Raw genomic sequence first — 9,800 nt, 5'->3', positions numbered from 1 at the left:
TATATCTTTTACTCCATTTGGTACTCTTACCTTGCTCCCTCCCTCCCTGGTGGTGTCCATAACTTCAGAACCCCTCTCTCCCTCCCTCCCTGTTGGTGTCCATAACTTCAGAACCCTTCCTCTCTTTCTCCTTCCTTCCCTGGTGGTGTCCATAACCCCTCCTCTCTCCCTCCCTCCCTGGTGAGAACCCCTCCTCTCTCCCTCCCTCCCTGGTGGTGTCCATAACTTCAGAACCCCTCCTCCCTCCCTCCCTGGTGGTGTCATAACTTCAGAACCCCTCTCTTTCTCCTTCCCCCTCTCTATGCTTCCATGTTGTCTGTACCATTGTCATTGGAAAAATAAACCAGTCTTGTAAAAATCCTTATTTTCTGTGTTGTTGTTTCACAGACCTTAATCTCACATTAACATTACTTTATTTGTCCAATTGTACAGGTACAAGGTCCAACGGAAATGTGACTTGCACTTTATCCCAACTCCTCCGAAAGACAAAAAGGTACACACGGTTTCGAGAAGGGGGCTGCCATACTATGGTGCAATTGTGGGGGTTATGTGCCTTGTTCAAGGGTGCAACGGCAGGCAATCGAATCTAGGATTTGATACCTGCAACCCTCCCATTGCCAGCTAACTTCCCGCATGATTTTTTCCCCTTAAGACCCGGGATTCGACCTGGCAATCCTCCGGTTGCTGGCTTCTCTAACCGCTAGGCTACCTGTCGATACCTGCCATCATGTCCTTATCATTGTCAGTCATGAATTTCTCTTCCAGGGGTAGCTGCGTCTCCTTTGACAACACACTATCTTGAGATAAAATTCCATGTTTTTGTTATCTGTTGCTAGGGAACGTGACAATGGTGGCGATTTGAGAGAGTTCAGTCAAGGGTAAAGTACCACTGGTTACAAGTTGGCACCACTGAGGGATTGGTGGATGATGAACACATTGTCAACATCCTTTCTCAGCAATGTTATGTAGAGCTGTCAAACTGGTGTGGAGTAATACCATGGAGAGGCCTGCCTACTTTATTTTATCATCAGTACAGCAGAAACGGTACATCTGTTTGCTTGTGCTATTGCCAACTCTGTCATGCCATACGTCTTACAAAGAACCTAATGTTACACTTCAGCAACTGTAGTTGTCATTCATGGGAGACGACATGTTTACTGTTGCATTGTCTTTTGATTTCACTTTAGCTTCACTGAAAACAGCTCTGTTTATCCAGTGGTGTGTGGTGGAGTATGATCAGGACGTTTGCACTGGTATCGTGCAAGGTGTTCACGCAGATAGTGGTGCTTTTGTGAAAACCATGAGTCGTGTTGGCCCCAACCATGTCATGGCTTTAGAAGCTTCTGATGGGCTAATTGACATCATTTGAGTCAATTGAAGGTGTACTTGTGGATGTATTTCAAGGCCTACCTTCAAACTCTGTGACTTTTTGCTTGACTTTGGGAGCAATTTCCAAACGCCTGAAGGTACCACGTTCATCTGTACAAACAATAGTACGCAAGTATAAACACAATGGGGACCACACGGCCGCCATACCGCTCAGGAAGGAGACGCGTTCTGTCTCCTAAGAGATGAACGTACTTTGGTGCAAAACGTGCAAATCAATAGAACAACAGCAAAGGACCTTGTGAAGATGCTGGAGGCAACGGGTACAAAAGTATCTATATCCACAGTAAAACGAGTCCTATATCGACATTACCTGAAAGGCCACTCAGCAAGGAAGAAGCCACTGCTCCAAAACCTCAAAGCCAGACTACGGTTTGCAACTGCACATGGGGACAAAGATCGTACTTTTTGGAGAAATGTTCTCTGGTCTGATGAAACAAAAATGGAACTGTTTGGCATAATGACCATCGTTATGTTTGGAGGAAAAAGGGGGAGGTTTGCAAGCCCGAAGAACATCATCCCAACCGTGAAGCACGAGAGTGGTAGCATCTTGTTGTGGGGGTGCTTTGCTGCAGGAGGGACTGGTACACTTCACAAAATAGATGGCATCATGAGGTAGGAAAATTATGTGGATATATTGAAGCAACATCTCAAGACATCAGTCAGGAAGTTAAAGCTTGGTCGCAAATGGGTCTTCCAAATGGACAATGACCTCAAGCATACTTCCAAAGTTGTGGCAAAATGGCTTAAGGATGACAGTCAAGGTATTGGAGTGGCCATCACAAAGCCTTGACCTCAATCCCATAGAATATTTGTGGGCATAACTGAAAAAGTGTGTGCGAGCAAGGAGGCCTACAAACTTGACTCGGTTACACCAGCTCTGTCGGGAGGAATGGGCCAAAATTCACCCAACTCATTGTGGGAAGCTTGTGGAAGGCTACACAAAATTCTTGACCCAAGTTAAACAATTTAAAGGCAATGCTACCAAATACTAATTGAGTGTTCAGACCCACTGGGAATGTGATGAAATAAATCATTCTCCATTATTCTGACATTTCACAATCTTAAAATAGTGGTTGATCCTAACTGACCTAAAACGGGGAATTTTTACTAGGATTAAATGTTAGGAATTGTGAAACACTGAGTTTAAATGTATTTGGCTAAGGTGTATGTGAACTTCCAATTTCAACTGTATGTGTTAGAAATTCTATTTGTAGCATCAAAGTGTAGTCAAGGACAACACATTGTTCTCATGTTGAAGGTGCTAGTTCCAGTGTTTTGGAATCTTTGCCTTATATTAATTAAATGTTTAACAATGGTTGTTCACAATGTTTGCAATAAAATATTGTTTTCATGTTGTAATTTCCACAAAACCCATATTTTTGAGGTAAATGAGTATACAGTGCCTTGCGAAAGTATTCGGTCCCCTTGAACTTTGCGACCTTTTGCCACATTTCAGGCTTCAAAGATAAAGATATAAAACTGTATTTTTGTGAAGAATCAACAACAAGTGGGACACAATCATGAAGTGGAACGACATTTATTGGATATTTCAAACTTTTTTAACAAATCAAAAACTGAAAAATTGGGCGTGCAAAATTATTCAGCCCCCTTAAGTTAATACTTTGTAGCGCCACCTTTTGCTGCGATTACAGCTGTAAGTCGCTTGGGGTATGTCTCTATCAGTTTTGCACATCGAGAGACTGAAATTTTTTCCCATTCCTCCTTGCAAAACAGCTCGAGCTCAGTGAGGTTGGATGGAGAGCATTTGTGAACAGCAGTTTTCAGTTCTTTCCACAGATTCTCGATTGGATTCAGGTCTGGACTTTGACTTATCCAGGTGTTAGAATGGCCATGTTTATTTTTGAACCATTCCATTGTAGATTTTGCTTTATGTTTTGGATCATTGTCTTGTTGGAAGACAAATCTCCGTCCCAGTCTCAGGTCTTTTGCAGACTCCATCAGGTTTTCTTCCAGAATGGTCCTGTATTTGGCTCCAAATCAAATTTGGCTCCATCCATCTTCCAATCAATTTTAACCATCTTCCCTGTCCCTGCTGAAGAAAAGCAGGCCCAAACCATGATGCTGCCACCACCATGTTTAACAGTGGGGATAGTGTGTTCAGGGTGATGAGCTGTGTTGCTTTTACGCCAAACATAACGCTTTGCATTGTTGCCAAAAAGTTCAATTTTGGTTTCATCTGACCAGAGCACCTTCTTCCACATGTTTGGTGTGTCTCCCAGGTGGCTTGTGGCAAATTTTAAACAACACTTTTTATGGATATCTTTAAGAAATGGCTTTCTTCTTGCCACTCTTCCATAAAGGCCAGATTTGTGCAATATACAACTGATTGTTGTCCTATGGACAGAGTCTCCCACCTCAGCTGTAGATCTCTGCAGTTCATCCAGAGTGATCATGGGCCTCTTGGCTGCATCTCTGATCAGTCTTCTCCTTGTATGAGCTGAAAGTTTAGAGGGACGGCCAGGTCTTGGTAGATTTGCAGTGGTCTGATACTCCTTCCATTTCAATATTATCGCTTGCACAGTGCTCCTTGGGATGTTTAAAGCTTGGGAAATCTTTTTGTATCCAAATCCGGCTTTAAACTTCTTCACAGCAGTATCTCGGACCTGCCTGGTGTGTTCCTTGTTCTTCATGATGCTCTCTGCGCTTTTAACGGACCTCTGAGACTATCACAGTGCAGGTGCATTTATACGGAGAGTTGATTACACACAGGTGGATTGTATTTATCATCATTAGTCATTTAGGTCAACATTGGATCATTCAGAGATCCTCACTGAACTTCTGGAGAGAGTTTGCTGCACTGAAAGTAAAGGGGCTGAATAATTTTGCACGCCCAATTTTTCAGTTTATGATTTGTTAAAAAAGTTTGAAATATCCAATAAATGTCGTTCCACTTCATGATTGTGTCCCACTTGTTGTTGATTCTTCACAAAAAAATACAGTTTTATATCTTTATGTTTGAAGCTCAGGTGCATCCTGTTTTCATTGGTCATTCTTAAGATGTGTTTTGATTGGAGTGCACCTGTGGTAAATTCAATTGATTGGACATGATTTGGAAAGGCACCTGTCTATATAGGTCCCACAATTGACAGTGCATGTCAGAGCAAAAAACAAGCCATGAGGTCAAAGGAATTGTCCGTGGAGCACCGAGGCAGGATTTTCTCGAGGCACAGATCTGGGGAAGGATACCAAGACATTTCTGCATCATTGAAGGTCCCCAAGAACACAGTGGCCTCCATCATTCTTAAATGGAAGAAGTTTGGAACCACCAAGACTCTTCCTAGAGCTGGCTGTCCAGCCAAACTGGGCAATTGGGGGAAGGGCCTTGGTCAGGAAGGTGAATAAGAACCCGATGGTCAATCTGACAGCTCAAGAGTTCCTCTGTGAAGATGGGAGCACCTTCCAGAAGGACAACTATCTCTGCAGCACTCCACCAATCAGGTCTTTACGGTAGAGTGGCCAATCCTCAGTAAAAGGCACATGGCAGCCTGCTTGGCATTTGCCAACGGCACTGAAAGACTCTGACCACGAGAAACAATATGCTCTGGTCTGATGAAACCAAGATTGATCTCTTTGGCCTGAATGCCAAGCGTCACGCGTGGAGGAAACCTGGCACCATCATTACGGTGAAGTATGGTTGTGGCAGCATCATGCTGTGGGAATGTTTTTCAGCGGCAGGGACTGAAGACTCAGCATTGAGGCAAAGATGAATGGAGCAAAGTACAGAGAGATCCTTTGTTGATGACCTCCGACTGAGGTGAAAGTTCAATCTTCCAACAGGACATCAAAAAGCACACAGCCAAGACAACGCAGGAGTGGCTTCGGGACAAGTCTACCTTTGAGTGGCCCAGCCAGAGCATGGACTGGAACCTGATCAAACATCTCTGGAGAGACCTGAACATTGCTGTGCAGCCATGCTCCCCATCCAACCTGACAGAGCTTGAGAGGATCTGCAGAGAAGAATGTGAGAAACTCCCCAAATATAGATGTGCCAAGCATGTAGCGTCATACCCAAGAAGACTCGATGCTGTAATAACTGACAAAGGTACTTCAACAAAGTACTGAGTAAAGGGTCTGAATATTTAAGTAAATGTGATACTTCTGTTTAAAATATATATAAATTAGCAGAAATTTATTAAAACCTGCTTCTGCTTTTTTCATTATGGGGTATTGTGTGTAGATTGAGGAATAAAACAATTGAATACATTTTAGAAGAAGACCTAACAAAATGAGTAAAAAGTCCAGGGTTCTGAATGCTTTCCGAAGGTCCTGTATGTCTGCCCGACCAGACAAGTAGTTCCTGGTTAATAGAATTCCAAGTGTGCAAAGCTGTCATCAAGGCAGAGGGTGGCTACTTTGAAGAATCTCAAATATAAAATATTTTTGGATTAATTTCACACTTTTTTTTGGTTACTACATAATTCCATGTGTTATTTCATAGTTTTGATGTTTTCACTATTATTCTACAATGTAGGAAATAGTCAAATTAAAGAAAGCCCTTGAATGAGTAGGTGTGTCCAAACTTTTGTCTGGTACTGTAAATCTACTTGAAAAACTATGACAAGACTTGAAAATGGTTGTCTCACCATGATTAACAACCAGTTTGACAGAGCTTGAAGAAATGTTAAAATAATCATTGACAAATGTTGCACAATCCAGGTGTGGAAAGCTCTTAGAGACTTACTTAGATGTACAACTGTAATCACTGCCAAATGTGATTCTAACATGTATTGACTCGGGTGTAAATTCTTATGTGGCATTTCATTTTCAAAAATGTCTAAAAAGATGTTTTCACTTTGACATTATGGGTAGTGTGTAGATGGGTGAGAAGTCAGGCTGTAACACAACATGTGGAATAAGTCGAGGGAAATGAAATCAAATTGTATGGGCCACATACACATATTTAGCAGATGTTGTTGCGGGTGTAGCGAAATGCTTGTTTTCCTAGCTCCAGCCGTGCAGTAATATCTAACAATTAACAACAATTACACACGGATCTAAACGTATCCATACCATAGCAGCTGCTTTGGATATGCCTTTTACTTGAGAGCTCTGCCCTCTATGCCAGGTCTCCCTGGAGAAAAGTATGTTATTGTTAACCTGGTAAAATAAGCTAAAGGTTGTGTGCTCTCTTACTAGATAGAATTGTGTGTTTCAGTGGCAGATTTTCCAAAGAAAATACACATATTAGCATTTCTCAATCAGATTAGATACACAGCTCATTTCATTCATACATGTAGGCGCTCGTTATTGTAAATATTACAGTTCTCTAGGTCCTCCATTCCCAAACCTAATGCCCCCTGTCCCCAGAAGGAAATACCAGGAAAAAGTGTTTTGCTTAAGGTACAACTTCCTATTGAGGAAATGCAAGATAACTCATGTTCATATTTAGATTGAGAGTTACTGACATGAATAGAAGCATATACAGGCAATCAATCAAATGTATTTATAAATCCAGTTTTACATTAGCAGTATATAGCAAAGTGCTTATACATATACCCAGCCTAAAACCCCAAAGAGCAAGCAATGCATATGTGGAAGCACAGTGGATAGCAAAAACTCCTTAGAAAGGCCGGGACCTAGGAAGACATTTGTAACTTCTCATGATTTAGCCTATTTGTCAAACCAAATCTGAACGTTTGATATCCTTTTTATTGTTCACTGTTGAAAGTAATTGTTTCCAAAGGTGATCACTCAATGTCCTACTACAAGGATGTGGTCAGGTTGACACACTTCCGAGTCACAATAACACCAACACACACACACACACCACAGATTGCCAGGGAAAGTACAATGAGCAGTTGGGAAAATGAAGTCTACTGCGTGCTTGCCCGATATGAACAAAAACACAATTTAGGTTAGTGTGTAGACAAGGCTTTGTCATTAAAATAATGCCTATTTTTCAGATCTGCCAAGCAGGCTAGACGGGTGACAGTTGTCTCCACTGAGCTGCTCCAGGCCTGGAGAGCCACAATGGAATTTCCAGAGGCCTGTGGACCTGAAGCAGTGTGATGTGGTCCAGGTAATTATCACACACACTCAATCACTCTTTCTGTTTTGTTGAATAATTATTTCCACTTAAGAAAATTGTGCCCCTCTCTTTTAGATCTTACACCCCTTTTCGCTCAACTACAGCCCTGACAGCTGCAGTTGTCTGCCCTGCACCTGCAGAGTGGCATCAACAGGTATCCTTGTTTCTCAGTCAGAACACTGGAATGTGAGATGGGATCTACACCTCCATTAAAATGATAGAATTCCTCATTTCGTTTAATGTTTTTCAATTTGAGCTTATACTTTCTCCTTCTCAACATCTAACGCGAGGGGGACGGTGTGGCTTCGTGACGATGATCACAAGGGTCGTTGCTCACCTGTTTGACGGCTCCAACGCAGTTACACCTCCGACTCCGACAAAACATCAGCTATGCGGGTGTCGGATATTACCTGTTAAGACTTGATCTGATTGAATCTTACAGTCATTCACGCTGTTTAGTTATATTATCATTGTCAGTTAATACAATTGTGCCTCTCTTTTAGATCTGCCACCCACCCTGCCAGCAGTCCTCTGCTGTGGTATTTCATTTCCCGGCAAGGTCTTTGGTTTATTGGATATTTCTCTGATTGAAATGTGTGACCAAAAGGAAGTTGGCAGACCTGCAACCCTCTGGGATTGTGTGCAGGTTTTGTCATCTGAAGCTGGGCCCCAACAGCACTCACATACAGTTGAAGTCAGAAGTTTACATACACCTTGGCCAAAGACATTTAAATTCAGTTTTTCACAATTCCTAAACATTTAATTCTAGTAAAAATTCCCTATCTTAGGTCAGTTAGGATCACTATTTTATTTTAAGAATGTGAAATGCCAGAATAATAGTAGAGGGAATATTTATTTCAGCTTTTATTTCTTTCATCACATTCCCAGTGGGTCAGAAGTTTACATACACTCAATTAGCATTTGGTAGCGTTGCCTTTAAATTATTTAACTTGGGCCAAATGTTTTAGGTAGCCTTCCACAAGCTTCCCACAATAAGTTGGGTGAATTTCGGCCCATTCCTCCTGACAGAGCTGGTGTAACTGAGTCAGGTTTGTAGGCCTCCTTACTGGCACACACTTTTTCAGTTATGCCCGTAAACTTTCGAAAGGATTGAGGTCAGGGCTTTGTGATAGCCACTCCAATACCTTGACTTTGTCATCCTTAAGCCATTTTGCGACAACTTTGGAAGTATGCTTGAGGTCATTGTCCATTTGGAAGACCCATTTGCGACCAAGCTTTAACTTCCTGACTGATGGTCTTGAGATGTTGCTTCAATATATCCACATCATTTTCCTACCTCATGATGCCATCTATTTTGTGAAGTGTGCCAATCCCTCTAGCAGCAAAGCACTCCCACCACATGATGCTGCCACCCCCGTGCTTCATGGTTGGGATGGTGTTCTTCAGCTTGCAAGCCTCCCCCTTTTTCCTCCAAACACAACGATGGTCATAATGGCCAAACAGTTCTATTTTAGTTTTTTCAGACGAGAGGACATTTCTCCAAAAGTACGATCCCATGTGCAGTTGCAAACTGTAGTCTGGCTTTTTTATGGAGGCTTTGGAGCAGTGGCTTCTTCCTTGCTGAGTGGCCTTTCAGTTTATGTCGAAATAGGATTCGTTTTACTGTGGATATAGATACTTGTGTACCTGTTTCCTCCAGCATCTTCAGGAGGTCCTTTGCTGTTGTTCTGGGGTGATTTGCACTTTTCGCACCAAAGTACGTTCATATCTAGGAGGCAGAACGCGTCCCCTTCCTGAGCGGTATGGCGGCTACGTGGTCCCATGAAGTTTATACTTGCGTACTATTTTTTGTACAGATGAACGTGGTACCTTCAGGCATTTGGAAATTGCTCCCAAGGATGAACCAGACTTGAGGTCTACAATTCTTTTTCTGAGGTCTTGGCTGATTTCTTTTGATTTTCCCATGATGTCAAGCAAAGAGGCACTGAGTTTGAAGGTAAGCCTTGAAATACATCCACAGGTACACCTCCAATTGACTCAAATGATGTCAATTAGCCTATCAGAAACTTCTAAAGCAATGACATCATTTTCTGGAGTTTTCCAAGCTGTTTAAAGGCACAGTCAACTTAGTGTATGTAAACTTCTGACCCACTGGAATTGTGATACAGTGAGTTATAAGTGAAATAATCTGTCTGTAAACAATTGTTGGCAAAATTACTTGTGTCATGCACAAAGTAGATGTCCTAACCGACTTGCCAAAACTATAGTTTGTTAACAAGAAATTTGTGGAGTGGTTGAAAAATGAGTTTTAATGACTCCAACCTAAGTGTATGTAAACTTCCAACTTCAACTGTATGAACATGGTTCCCAGGAGTGACAGGCTGATATGTTTATTGTCTTG

General features: G+C 42.0%; 1 long non-coding RNA gene across 1 annotated transcript; it reads left to right on the top strand.

Annotated features, from left to right (window-relative positions):
* Nucleotides 1-189: 189 nt before the first annotated feature.
* On the top strand, nucleotides 190-8,153 carry LOC112266334. The gene is made up of 3 exons (XR_002955930.2): nucleotides 190-493; nucleotides 7,314-7,429; nucleotides 7,514-8,153. It is a non-coding gene; the product is annotated as an uncharacterized LOC112266334 (long non-coding RNA).
* The last annotated feature ends 1,647 nt before the right edge of the window (nucleotides 8,154-9,800 follow it).

This window comes from Oncorhynchus tshawytscha, linkage group LG14 (assembly GCF_018296145.1).
Source record: "Oncorhynchus tshawytscha isolate Ot180627B linkage group LG14, Otsh_v2.0, whole genome shotgun sequence".
Classification (NCBI taxonomy): Eukaryota; Metazoa; Chordata; class Actinopteri; order Salmoniformes; family Salmonidae; genus Oncorhynchus; species Oncorhynchus tshawytscha.
This window is presented reverse-complemented; position numbering and strand designations above follow the sequence as displayed.